Raw genomic sequence first — 14,384 nt, forward strand, 5'->3', positions numbered from 1 at the left:
GCAGTCTATTTATTATCTATTTATTTATTGCCTGCTAAAAGACAATATGACAGAAAACGTTTCTGAAAGTCTCAGAAACACCATGAGTGAGCAAAAAAAAAGGTTCTGGTCTAAACAGTTTCTTAGTGACCGCATACATTGGGGTACATATCTCAGCCAAAAAAAGCTGGATTTTGTGGGATAGTCAAAAACTCTGGACACATTTCGATACATATTATACAGCAACTCGGAGTAGATTACATTAGATGAAACTTTATTAATCCCTCGGGTGGATTCCTCCAGGAAATTCAGTAGAAGTTTTGAGCTGTAGCTCAGAAGCTTGATGGTATAAAAACCTGGAGATGCTGGGGATTGAACCCAGGACCTCAGACATGCAAAGCATGTGCTTTACCACTGAGCTACATCCCCTGACAACATAATGAAGCCTGGGAATGAATTTAAACTGAATGAGACAATGGAAAGCGTTCTTGTATGTTTTCAAGGCAGTTCTCCCAAATGTCGTCTGGAATACATTCTCCAAAGTAATTTTCCCGCTTAGCAGAAGAGGAGGCGCCTGCAGACAAGAGAGCGTCAGGTGGGATTTTAACATATTTTTCTACATGCTACTCTCTATTATAGTCTCAAAATTAATTTATACCTGACGTTACCTGCAGGTAGCAGGGATAAGATGTTACTTTGCAATCCCTATTTCCTTTGTAACTGCTTGAAAGAAGCAAAGACCCCCATTCATGCAAATATCGTATAAATATATACCAGATTTGGTGGGGGTTTTAGCAGTGGGTAATGCTAGGGATACAGGGTTAAGATTGAACTAAGATTAACTCTGTTTCAAGCTCCATACAAGACTGAATATGATTGAGCTGTTGTTAAAACCTCACTTATTAGTAGTAGTGGGAGTTAACTGGATTGCACACTTATTAAGAAAGAAATTAGACATTCTCAAACAGATGCAATTAGTTTCCCAATTAGAGAGAAAGGAAGAGTTTTCCCAAACTATTTCAACAAATATAAAATAAAACATGTAGTGTCACAGTAGAGTAGGAGAGCATCTTTAAGAACAAAGTCAAAGGTGACAACAGGAGAGTACAACAACAGGGCCATTTGAAATGTATTTGAAATTGTGCAGAGTTCCTATTGGTAAGCTGGATGTTGAGGTGTGTGTAGGTGGCACTGATCACATAGCTGGTTGCTATAAAAGCAGGGTGATTGCTGTTCAGCAGCCACGGATCACATCATAAACTGACTGACAGCAAATACAATCTCTGAAAACTGATCTGTGTGGCTTGTTGTCCAAACAGGAGCAGATATGGGGAAAAGCAACTTTGAACTGGCACTTTGCCTCGTACTAACGGCTGCCTGTGGCTTACAAGGAAACATTGAACGTGACACACAAATTTTTATTGGGAAAAAGAACTGGACACAAGCAAGACTATTCTGCCAGACACATTATGTTGACTTGGCTACTTTGGAGATGATAAATATGAAAGTTATTATACCATTTTTGGTCCAAAGGAATATCCCAAACACTTGGATTGGTCTGCTCAGAGATCCTGAAGATGACTCATTCTGGAAGTCTATAAATCTAAGGTCAGTGTCAATTTTGAAATTACCTTTATGTCAATATCCATGTCTGTTTATGCTGATTTTGAGATGATTGTTGTGTTGATTTCAGAACAGGTGAAGGTGTCTCAGGTGATGACCTCTCACATACCAGCAAATGGGCCTCTGCACAGCAGGACTACTGTGCAGTTGTAGGAGATGACCTCATGTGGTACAGTGCACAATGTTCAAGTATCAATAATGTCTACTGTTCCCGAGGTGATGTAATCCAGTATCACACTGTTATGCTCAGTTGGTATGACGCTGTAAAGTACTGTATGGAAAACTATGGTTACCTAGCCACTGTCACCCAGGTAAACTCAGGTGATGTTGACAAACGGGGCTGGATTGGACTGTATCGAGTGGGAGGCAAGACCTGGAACTGGACGGGTAGTTTAGCATCTAGCTACAGAAACTGGGCACCAGGACAGCCACTCACTGCAGACTGTGGCTCTTTGCATGCTTTTATCGGAGGCTGGGTAGGCTATGCTTGCTCTGAAAAGTTTAACCCTTTTTGTTTTGTTGACAACCTGGTGGTGGTGAATGAGAACAAGACATGGGAGGATGCCTTGATTCACTGCAGAGAGATGAAAGCATCATGTGCTGGTTGTACGTACGACCTCCTGAGCCTGACCGATGTCTCTCAGTACAACTATGTCAGAGACAGGATCTACAGAGCAACCACTGATGAGGTTTGAGTTTATTAGTTTTGAATTATAGATGTTCTTCTAAATGCATCACTTGTTCATAGATTCTGCATTAAACACCAGAGGAGTTCACGTTCAAGTGGCTTTACTCTTTCTACTAGTTCAGTGCTTTAAGGCAGGCTGTGCTGTGGAGATGTCCTTTCATGTCCAATGTGTTTAAAATCTATACTGTACAAAACAACTGCATGGGGGGGGGAAGGAGGGGGTGGGGGTAAATTAAAAAAAGGATCAATATTCATTTCAGGAAAGGCTTCACTAAAGCCTCGGTAATGAGTATTTGTGTCCGGCTTAATTTGCAAATAGAAATCTCTTATATCAACACTTCCACAGCCAGGAGTGACTCTCCCAGTTTTGTCCTGTGTTTCTCAGGCTTGGATTGGCTTGCGCTTCCTGGGAGGAAAATGGTTTTGGTTAAATGGAGACAAACCAGGTCCCAAAGATATGCTGCCGGACTGTCCGTCCAACTGGGAACACTGTGGGACTTTGTCCAAGTTTGACACAAACAGCACGTGGATGATCAGGGACTGCGCAGACAGAAGAAACTTTGTCTGCATTGAAGTGACCCCATAGTGAATGAAACTGGCAGCTTAACATCAAATGCGATAGTAATGGTTGTTCTATCTGTACGTTAGAGTTATGCACTAATCAAATCTATGCTAAGTGTGATGCTAATATTATTTATTAATCCTTTCATTGTAACACACATTATACCATATACATATGTTATGATCTCTGAAAACAACGGTGTACTCTGAGGTTGTAGATACTTTAAAACGAGAAGTGCAGATCAGGCAAGATCAGTTGCATCATTAAAACACGAAAGCATTACATGGCTTTGAGCTACAGTGACAAAGGCTCCTTTAATGACAGATATATTATTCAAGGACCTTAAATGACTTTAGATGACTTCTTGAAAACCCATCTGTTCTCTGATTGGATTGTTACATTTGTGATTGACATGACATTGACCAATCAGATGAAAGGAAGAAAAACAGGGTCAAAATTCGTACTTGTAACTTGCAGGGTTTTTTTCTGGCTAAGTCCACACACAAATCTTTTTTACGCACACACAAATCTTTTTACACATACAAAAAATTTTACACACACACAAATTCTTTTTACACATACAAATCCTGATTTACAAATACAAAACTGACTTACAAGTACAAAATATTTATGACCACATGTTGAGCCCATAGCAAAGCTCTTCAATCTGCAAAAGCTTTCACCTTCAATCCTCCAAATGATAACACCACAAGAACAATGGACACCTGAACCAAGACGAGCAAATCATGCCTGTCAAAGCTATGTCAGTGTCGAGGACCACTGAAAGGCATCCAGAGATGATTCCCCACATCTGTTTAACATGGCAGAGGTTTATCGATGATGCAAATGTGAAAAAAAACAGAAAAAAGCTCCTGGCCTCTCAGCTTGCCCAGTTCAAGCCATTGTTAACAGGAGATGGATACACCATACAGATGGCAATAATGTAACGGATGGATGTAAACAGGCAAGGAGCTTTATGACAGCACTGTCTGAAATGAAAGGAGAGAGATCCCTTTTTTCGGTATTATTTAATTAATGTCTATTTCTAAATGTGATAGTAAGGCTACTTGCCTTACTTTTCCTGATGGAACTCCACTGCGTAATGTCTGCATTAGTCTTACACATGCCACATTTTATACACAAATTTGAGTTACAGTATGCTTAACTATCTACTCTCAGAGTGACTTAGTAGCATATAACAGTAGGCAGTTGATACCAGAGAAAACTGTTGAGCCATGAAATGAAGCCAGAGGTGGCCTCATACATGCATACTACTACTACTACTAATGATGATGATGATAATAATAAATAAATAAATAAATAAACCACCCTTCTCAGTTTTGTTATGAATGGTGAAACCATGCAAAGGCCTTTTTACAGTGAGTAAATATGCTTTTGAATCCTCTAAAATTTGACTTTTTATCACAAGAGTCTGTGTTGAACTGCAGTTTTTGCCACTTCAGCATGGACTTACAGTTTTTTCTGATTGCGTAAGCACATTTTTTGTAACTATTGGCTAATTTTGCAAAACTCTTCACACAGATAAGAAAACCTGTCACCCAATAATCAAAACATTGTAGTTCTCTTGCAAAAGCAAACACAGCTAGATTAACTCTTCACACCTTCGTAAAAATGGTGTTTCCGTATCAAACAGTACACACAAGCCATCATCTACTAAGCACACAATGCGCCAACTGCACACCGATGGTATGAATACAAAACACATCTGGCTTTTGCTTTCTCTGTGCACAAGGTAGGCTATGTCAGTTTGAGCTCATACTTCTGTCATAGATCCATAAGCATAGAGGGATCCAAACTTCAAGTACTGCTGTTTATTCAAACACATAAAAACAAACACAAGTGTTCATTTCCAAGTATAGGATTATTTGCAATCGCCATAATGACTATATGGGTTACTTGGTCTGCAGTGAACATGCTTCCTCTGCCCCCAGCATCTGGTCATCTAGCAATTCTGTAAAGTAACAATTTCAGTATTTTTACATCAATGGTATTGGTGTGTTTCTCATCAGCATATGGCAGTGCTACAAATCTTTGTGCAAAGTGACTGTACTAACCGATTCTCATTTCAAGATGTCCCTATGGTACTTGCTACAGTGTAGCGGCTCGAGTTAGGCTGGACCCGTTGGCCAGCTTCCCTCAGGGTCATTCCACGGTTGATTACATGGTCCACTATTGTAGCTCTGATGTCATCAGCAATTCTATTTCTTACTCTTCCTACCCTTCCTCTCCCCCCTCCTCATCTTCCTCTCCCCCCTCCTCGTCTTCCTCTTGCTCCTCCTTGTCCTTGTCGTCCTCTTCATCCTACTTCTTCACCTCCACGTCCTCTTCCTCGGCCTCCTCTACTTCTCACTCTTTCTGCTCCCTCCATTGTACTCCGCACACACAGCTTACCTGTATTATAGTGCTTAGGCTGATTGCAAAGTGAACTAATTATCTAAGAAAGTTTTCACATGTGAAAGTGTGCCAGACAGTTGGCAAATTAGTGTTAATGATAGCCATACATGTGTATACTTTTGCTAGGAGTGTGTTGGAAATTTGGTAATTGAGTGTTGTGCAGTGAATTGTGCCTACAGTTGTGCAAAGTGTGTGTTACAAAATTGCAAACTGAGTGCAAAGCAGTTTTTGTGCTTTTAGTTTTGCAAACTCAGTGAGTGGTTTTGCTATAAGTCTGAATAGTTTTAGAGATTGTGCTACAGGAATCACAGTTAGGGTTTAAGCATTCAGAAAAAACTGTAATTCCCTGTTGATATGAAGTAAATCTCTTTTAGCGACCTCTTGTGTTTTGCTTCCCCCTGGTGGTGATTACAGTTTGTCTCAGGACCAGCTACTACCTACTTGTATTTGCTTTTTTTTTTAACTTTCCACCCTCATGTCAGTCTAAGCAAGCTGCTCATAACATTTCCAATAAACTAACCATTTATTTCTAAACTTAATGTTGCTAAAGTTCTCTCCAACTTCACTAAAACATTGCTACTCATAAAACGTGCCACGTCTGGGTGCATAAAACAGGGACCAAGTCTCTCATTAGTAATACAGCGCTTACCCTGCCATTTGATTGCCTTTGACTGGGATCCTCACTCACTCTGCTGTGTGTTGTGACACCTGACTGACGAGCCCAGCAAAACACACACACAGACAGAGAGGGAGAGAGAAAGAAAGAGAGAGAGAGAGTGAGATCAGCAGGAGAGAATTCTCCCTCAACTTTTAGTTGATACAGTGAGGTAGTTTGGAGCAAAGTGTTGATTCAGCTGCTCATCTGCACCTCGGTCCGCACCACGATAGGTTTCTGTCATATTCTAGTGTCTCATCTTAGCCCGTAGTGTTAGCATGGCTAAAAGATGAATGAGGAAAATGATGGATATGTGTTTAGGAGCCAGTCAGGTTATGTTCCTCACTTTTTATTTCTTACTCTGGCTGGGATTAAATCTAACTGTCTAAACACACAGGACTCTCACATGGCCACCAACTAGTAAATCTGAATGACTTTCTGTTTGCGTATAAACCATGTTGTGACTTTATTTTGAAGGGCTTTATCATTTTTATTGTTATTGTTGGGCTTTTATTGTTATTGTTATGATATCATTATAATGATATCATTGTAAGGATAATTATGTGCAAGGATTATTATTATACACATTTCTAGGTCTGACTTCTAACTATTACGTAAGCTTACCTGTCCTCACACCTTTCTTTCTCCTGTTTATGGAAAAACACCCTCAAATACCACCATAACAGAGGCGCACGTGTGTGTCCACTGTTCAGTGTGTCTTCTCAAGATGACCTTTGTCAAATACAATGAAACTATTTAACTTGTTCCATTATATCGAAAGAAATGACTAGTAGTAGACTAGTAATAACTAGTAGCACTGGCCGAGTTGAGTTAGTTGTGGGGCAGTTGATCAGTTTTATAGCTTTTACAACTTTTAGATACAGCCTCTATTTTTTTGTGCTTTTAAGGAGGATTTGTTCGCCTTCGGAGAGCTCCTGAGAGATTTGAAATTTAAATTTTGCTCTCCAAAAATCAACACATAACATAAATATTTTATAAACATTTTGGTTTATGCCATGCTTTAAAACATTATGTCTCCAAAACAAGTAGTTGACATTATTTATTTAACCTTTATTTATTAGGTAGTCCCACTGAGACTCAATGTCTCAAATACAAGAGAGACAACATATTAAAATTACAACAATAAAAAAAACAAAAAACATAAAAAGAGCAAAGAATTGTCTAATGTTTACACAGTCATGTCAAAAACAGGAACTAGTTCCCAGTGATGATTTCACAAGGTCATTTGTATGTCTTTTAAAGTCTGCAAGTGAAATCGATCATCGAGAGAGCTTCTATAATCTAGTCCTTGAAGACGGGGCAGAAAATGCCTTCTTTCTTAGTTCTGTACGAACTGTAATGATGTCCTGCGACTGTAAATGTTATTTTTGAGAGCTTGTTTTACTTTTACAACCTGTATTTAAAGAAAAGAACCAGACTTTCAACAGCTTCACTGTCAAAGAACAATAGTATGCTATATTGACCTGGGGTAGTTTCAGAGTAGTTTCATACCTGTTCGAGGATAAACTTTACTGTGGTTTCTTATTGCTGTTAAAATGTTCTTTAATATAGATAGGAGGCCAGAGAAGAAGAAAACAGCGCCTGCAGATAGAAACCTCTTACCTTCACAAAAAGAAATGCATGAGTGTCCTTTACATATTGTACAGGACACGTCCTGTAATTCTATCAGTGACATGCCAATGTCATGGAAGAAAATGACCTTTATTTAACCTCACTTATGACAAGCAAGTGGTGCTTTATGCAGACAGACACCACACACACAGCTGTTATTGAGTGCCTCATTCTTTCACCCCTGTATGCTTAATAATGTGATTTAATTGTATAAAAAATAACTTCAAACCATTGATGAATTATAAATTAGTTAAGCTAAGCATAAGCATAGCATTGGGATGTAAAAAAAAAATGTTGGATTTTAGTTTTTCCACTCCCCCATTTTCCTTTCTTGTCATCAGCTTTGCCACTATCATGTGTCAAAGTATTTTACTCTCCCATAGACCAAAACCTCAGCACACATACTTTACATTCTTGTGTCTGTGTCATTGTCTCTCTTTTCTAACCTTGCAGGTATCAGACGGATACAGTCTACCTCGGCTTTTTTCTGCTGTGTGACAGAACAAGGAATGGCACCACTATACGGCATGATAAAATGTAACACCAAAGAAAATCTACGCGGATAACTAACCAGCATACTTGTACACAAACACCTTATTAAACAAAAACAAACACATCGCAATTTGAAAACTGTGTTTTTGTTTATGCTATCTTTTAACCAAGGAGAAAGCTGAAAGTTTTCTTCTCAGAACGACCTCTATATCCTGCCCAGGACAAATAAACGGAAAATGCCCAGCAACCATCAGACCAAAACAGTGCAACATATTCCACAGAAAGATGAGCACCGGGGATACCTGGAAACTTAGCAGATCTTCAAATGGCAGAAACAGGACAATATGTGTGTGTGTGTGGGGGGGGGGGGGGGGGCATGACCAAAAAAGGAGAAGGAGAAGGAAATGAAAAATAACATGTATGACAAAGGCTCACACAAGCATGTCTTTATTTAAGGCTACATTTAGAGGTAAGCCTTAATAATTCAGGCAAAATTTTACTTTCAAACATAAAAACTGATAAATATATAACACTATACAAAAAATGAATAGAGTAGAAAATAGGAAAAAATTCTTACTTGATATCTGAATTTGTAAGTTTTGCCACTTCCAAAGGAATGAACAGTTTCTACTTTTTATGGTATTTTAATTTTTTAATGAAAAGAGATAGCATATAAAACAAAAATCCAGAAACACACATTACATAGAAGTTATAAAACGGTTTGCATGTCACTGACTGAAATAAGTATTTGATCTCGAATAACAGCCAGAATTCTGGTTCCCACAGCTTGGCTGTGTGCCCATGTGACCCACTGATCAATCAATCCTGATCGCAACTCATTATATGTGCAAAGCACACCTGTCCGCAGAAACAATTTCTTCCATCCGATGCAAAAGGATGTAAGGGACAAGATTATAAACACACACAATGGACTGAACAACATGGCCATCACCAAGAAGCTTGCCGAGAAGGTGACAAGTGTTGCTGTGATTATTCAGGAATGGAAGAAATATAAAAAAGACCATCAATCGCCCTCAGTATGAATCTCCAAGCAAGGTCTTGCCTCACTGGTTGTGGATTACCATAAGAACTTATTTCCCTCAGCCAGAACAAATTGTACATGTACAATGACAATAAAGAGCTATTCTGTTATATTTTAGTAGATGGGTCTCATGATATAACAGTGACCCAAAACATACTGCCAAGGCAAGAAAGGGCTAAAGAAGAAGCACATTAAGATCATGGAGGGGCTTAGCCAATCCGTAGCAAATCCATAGAAAAACCTGTGCAGGGAGCTGAAGCTTCAACTTGATTTAGTGTTTCTGTAAATACGCTAGAAAATCCAACCTGGGACAAAAACTCAATGCATTTAGGCATGTAGACATGGTCAAGATGACCCCCTGAAATTCAAACCAGCATCAGAATGAGAACGAAAGGTGATGTAAGTGACTTTGAAGGAGACATGACCGGACAGTCTGAGTAATTCAGAAACTGCTGATCTTTCGGAAATTAAAGAACTGAAGGCAAAAGGGACCTAACCTGTTGCTAGCAAGGTGGTCTATATGCTACTGTCAGGGAGTTGGTGTGTGTATTTTCCTGACTTCTATCCACTCTGAAAGCAGCAGGGACAGCAAATGAGTCTATTTAAAGGATTCATCGACTCACCGTTATGTCAAAGCATCCTTTGCAGTTCAAAGCAGTGCTTAGCTTAGAGCATGATAATAATGTCTATCAACATATATAACAGAGTTTCTCAACTACGTTTAAGAATGTCCTCTCTGAGGGACATTATGACAGGCTTTGTTCCTGCTATCCCCATACACACGCAGATGTTTATGTAGCAACAGTGACTTTGGTCTCTGATACATGTGTAAATGCGTCAACACAGCAGCCAATCTCACATCCACACCGGACACGTGTACACACAATTGTTTATATCCCAAATAAAGAGGAGGAGGAGGAGGAGGGAGCACTTAGTCAGGTAAAATAAGAAAGACGCTTTTAACAAGACAGTGTCTTAGAACATTGTCACCGCACACACCACTGCCACTGAACCATCAGCTCAGGTAAGCACAGGTATGGTGCAGCGAGGTACAATGGGAATTAGGACTTAGGAATCAGGCGCCAAGGTTATGATTCTTTGTAGTTGCTGTTCGGTGATGGTGTAGGTGTGCTGAGCTTGCTTTAAGAGAGTGCTTAGCAAATCTTTTTTGTTTTGTAGACTTGTTAAGGGCATCTAGGATATTTGGTTTATTTATGCACCGAGTCTTCCAATGTCATTTAGAACTCGGGGATGACGCTGAGGCTAATTTCCTCGGACCCCATACATTTTAAAAGACTGCAAAACTTTATCTTTTTCCATATTTAGGATGTTTTTTGTCTTGGTGTCTTCTTTGCATATTCAGAATTGAAAAGTCAATTCTGGATAGATCAAATCAATGATCTTGTAAAAACGAAACATGTTGCTGCTCTGTTTTCTGATGGGCAAATTATGGTTCAGCCATTCTAGTGCACTGGCGATGCATTGGCAGTCTGAATGTAGCTTCAAACAAGCGGTCTACCTACCTCGTACTACTTGTGTTTTTGCTGACATTGGTCCATCGGTGAGCCATAGAGAACTACAAACTTATAGCTTACAAAGAGCTGAAGTGAAACTGAGAAAGGTGTCCACTGCAACCACGGTCTGTTTGTTTTGGGGTTGTTGTTGTTTTTTTCATTTTTGATGGGTTTTTTCAGAAATTCTCCCATTCCTGGTAAACTCCGTTATCACTCTGTGCAGTTGTGATTTTGGATCAATGCATGGTGAAAAAAAATCAGACGGCATATTTATGCATCAAGGTGTTTTTTGATCTTCTTGACAGGCAAATCTGATGTGTTTTAAAAGCACGAGGTGTCTTTTATCTTGCTGGGTTTTGTGCGTGGTTTGAAAAGAGGCATGGCTGTTAAAAATCCAAACAGTGATGGAAAATCACTTTTAGCAAGAGAGAGAAGAGCCAATAAGAGAAAAGGTGCTAAATTTCTAGAATGCCTTGACTCTTGCCAGCCCAGGGGTCTTCCAAGGTCATTCAGAACTCGGGGATGACGCTGAGGTTAATTTCCTCAGACACCATACATTTTAAAAGACTGCAAAACTTTTCTTTCTTTTTTTTTCCACTGAGCATGTTACTTCCAAAACAAACGATACTGGAAAGCACATGACAGCATTCATCCAGTTGCAATGAACATTTGCAGAGCTGAGCGTAGGCTGAGGGAAAGGACCCGCTGGGTTCCTCCCCAAAACAAAAAGCGATCCGCTGTTTACTCTCCAAACACTCGGAGTGCATCCCTGCTGACGAGACACCGACCTCTCACACGGCAAGGGCAATCTTCCCGAGGAGAGGGCAGAGCGTGCGCTGTTTGGCTCTCTTATGTATGCATGTGAGAAAAAGTGATGTCTCGCAATCGTGTCTCACCATTTCTCTCCATCTGTCTCATTCAGTTGTGTTGAAGATGGGCCATCTCACTCTTGTGGCTTTTCTCACAGGTAAACAAAACAGAAATGCAGAAAATGACATTAAAGACAAAGTCCACATAAAATCCATAGAATTCATATTTTATCACCCTTGCTTCTCTTGCAGTGCTGTTCGGCCTTTTTGTGGAAGCCGAAGCAAGTAAGGTCAAAACTACGTGCACCTAACCTTGAGAATGGGTTTGTCGCAGTCCTGGTTTATAAACAAGCCATCCACAAATGTATTTCTCCCTACAATCAAAGTCATTCTTCTGCAGCCCTGACTAATATTTTTAGAGTCAAACTGTTTGCAGAAGGTCATCGCAGAGCAGATAAATCAGTTTGCTTAGTTCTAATAATAGCTACTCAACTGATAATTCACAGAATATCATTACTACACCATATTTATTTATTTCCATTTGCTTTACATTCTCTCTTTCCTCTGGTTCAAGGAAACCAAATGCTGTCACACTTCACGACTACTTCAAATTTGTCACTAACTTCTTTTTCCCTCTCTTATATCGCCTCCTTCATGTGTCTGAAGATTCATTTGTTTACAGTAAGTGTACATGCTCTTATTTCTTTTATCATATACAATTTGAAATCTACCACATCAATAATATGTGCTCATTAAAAAGTTATAAAAGAACAGAGTATGACAATGTGTATTCTGTTCAGTTTAATCCATATCATAAATGAAAATGTGCTGGTTCTCTGCTTGATTTGCGGATGTGTTTGCTTTGCATCAAACAGACTATGAAAGCCTACGGATTGGAGGACTGGTCTTTGCCATCTTGTTGATCAGTGCAGGAATCGGTTTTTTGCTTTGTAAGTACTGTAATCGCAACAAAAACACACACATGGACAAAAATGTGCCTCTGAACCTCTGTAGAAAAAAAAGGTCACTGTAATTGAGTTGGGACTGACTACATCATGGTTTCTCTCCACAGATGGCAAATGCAAGAAGAGAGGGTAAGCTGTTCTTTTTGTGTCTTTTTTAAGCCTCACTTTGTAAAATAAATTGAGTGTAGGGCTGCCACGATTAGTCGACTAGTCACGATTACGTCGACTATCAAAATTGTCGACGACTAATTTAATAGTCGACGCGTTGTTTGAAGCTTTGTAAGATCCCAAAAGACGCAGGAATAATAGCAGGATTTAAGAGTGTAATAACGGACTGAAACAGAAGATGGCAGCACTGCATGTACAAGGATGCCAACTGCCGTTAAACCCCGGAGAAGAAGAAACTGTGTCCCAGAATTCATAGTGCAGCCCAGCTCAGTTTCCAACAATGGCGGCAGCTACTTAGTTTTAATGTTACTCTTATTATTCTTTCTGGTCACAAAATAAACGTTTAACATATTTTATGTTAATGTAGCTGTGTAAACTTGAAATATCTGCTCAGTTTATCAAGACACCACATATTTTCAAAAGTGCTCCGAAGTTTTCAGAGACGTCTGTTACCCACTAGCTCGATAGTTAGCCGGGGGCAAGGCTCACTAGAGCCTGTGAGAACACCGGACTCCCGGCAAATCGTTTTCAAACCCACCGCCGTCTTTCGCTACTCAGGTTAAACATGTAATATAAGTCACTTAGATAACTTAAAAATGTTAGTGTTTGGCTTTTTTCAGTATTTGTTCCTGAGTAAATCGGTTTGGCTGAGATTAAAGTTATAGTTTATACACAGCTGAATAAACGTCAAGCAGACAGCTGATTATCAGAAGTGTGAGATGCTTGAGAATATACTCCGGTGTCCTGTTATATTTTAGATAGCAAGGAGCAGACGGCTGAGTTTATTAAACTTCACCGAAACAATCTGCAAATTTCATTTAAATTTAATAAACTATCTTGTCTTTATTTTTAGTTAGCACATACTTTAAACACTTAAAGCTGTAAGCTAATGATAGTTATATAAGAGCAGATGCATGCTGGTGCAATAAGCTGTACGTTTTACGTTCAATGGATGCATGATCTGATTAGTCGACTAATCGCAAAAATAATCGGTGACTAGTCGACTATCAAAATAATCGTTTGGGACAGCCCTAATTGAGTGACTCTTATTTATTGTCTTCATCTCCGTCTTTCTGTTGAAACTTCACTAATTACTTCCTCTCGCTCCTCTGTCACTTTGTAGAAAACATACTGACAACAGCAGTGAAATCTGATCTGATGCTTGACAAACTGGTTTTGGCCTTGAAAGAAGAGCTGGCAGGAGATGGGGCGGAGAGATTGACTGCCTCCTGAGAGCAGGGGGGTTCAGAGGAGGCTCACCTGCTCAGATACCTGTGTGAAGACACATCCTATTTTTTTTTTAATCAAGTACTGCTCAAATTTGACATCACTTCCTTCCGGTCTGCTAGAAGGAGATGCAAAGAGAAAAAGTAAATGTCCACTTCTGTGCTGATACGTTGATGTTTATTTTTGTAAATACACACTCATCCATGCATCATATCCAGTCTGCCATATGGTGCTTCTTTAGTTATTAATATTGTGTAAAGCTGATTAAGTAATACACAGTTAGCATTTTAGCATTACTACCTGCTGTTTTGATCAGTTGTCCATACTGATGCTGTCAAACTCTAAACTATTGGAATAATCATGAAAAGTGTATTCTGTCAAATATCCTGAGTCAATTCGAAATTAAAGTCAAAATAAATGTCGGTGTCAATAACCAAGAGTCTCATTTTCATAACTTCCCTACAGCAAATTAGCAAACTTTCATTTCCAGCAGTAAAATAAGACGTTATTTCATATTCAACTGTAATGGTGACAAATGCTATTATTACAGTACTTATAAAATTATTACTGCCCGTTTTTGTAAACATACATCACAGAGCGGAGGAAAAGCCAA

At 39.3% G+C, this 14,384-nt stretch overlaps 1 long non-coding RNA gene and 1 other non-coding gene across 5 annotated transcripts; one reads left to right on the forward strand and one right to left on the reverse strand.

Annotated features, from left to right (window-relative positions):
• Positions 1-336: 336 nt before the first annotated feature.
• trnaa-ugc (transfer RNA alanine (anticodon UGC)) lies at positions 337-408 on the reverse strand. The gene has a single exon. It is a non-coding gene; the product is annotated as a tRNA-Ala (tRNA).
• Positions 409-9,945: 9,537 nt separating this feature from the next.
• Positions 9,946-14,204, forward strand: LOC113031587 (uncharacterized). Of its 4 annotated transcripts, none has more exons than XR_013912231.1 (7): positions 9,946-10,112; positions 11,525-11,569; positions 11,664-11,696; positions 11,986-12,092; positions 12,287-12,361; positions 12,484-12,505; positions 13,668-14,204. It is a non-coding gene; the product is annotated as an uncharacterized LOC113031587 (long non-coding RNA). The 4 variants fall into 4 exon arrangements; XR_013912230.1 differs by having other exon boundaries at positions 12,078-12,092; XR_013912232.1 differs by having other exon boundaries at positions 10,006-10,122.
• Positions 14,205-14,384: the final 180 nt, after the last annotated feature.

The sequence above is a fragment of the Astatotilapia calliptera genome, chromosome 11, assembly GCF_964374335.1.
Source record: "Astatotilapia calliptera chromosome 11, fAstCal68.1, whole genome shotgun sequence".
Classification (NCBI taxonomy): Eukaryota; Metazoa; Chordata; class Actinopteri; order Cichliformes; family Cichlidae; genus Astatotilapia; species Astatotilapia calliptera.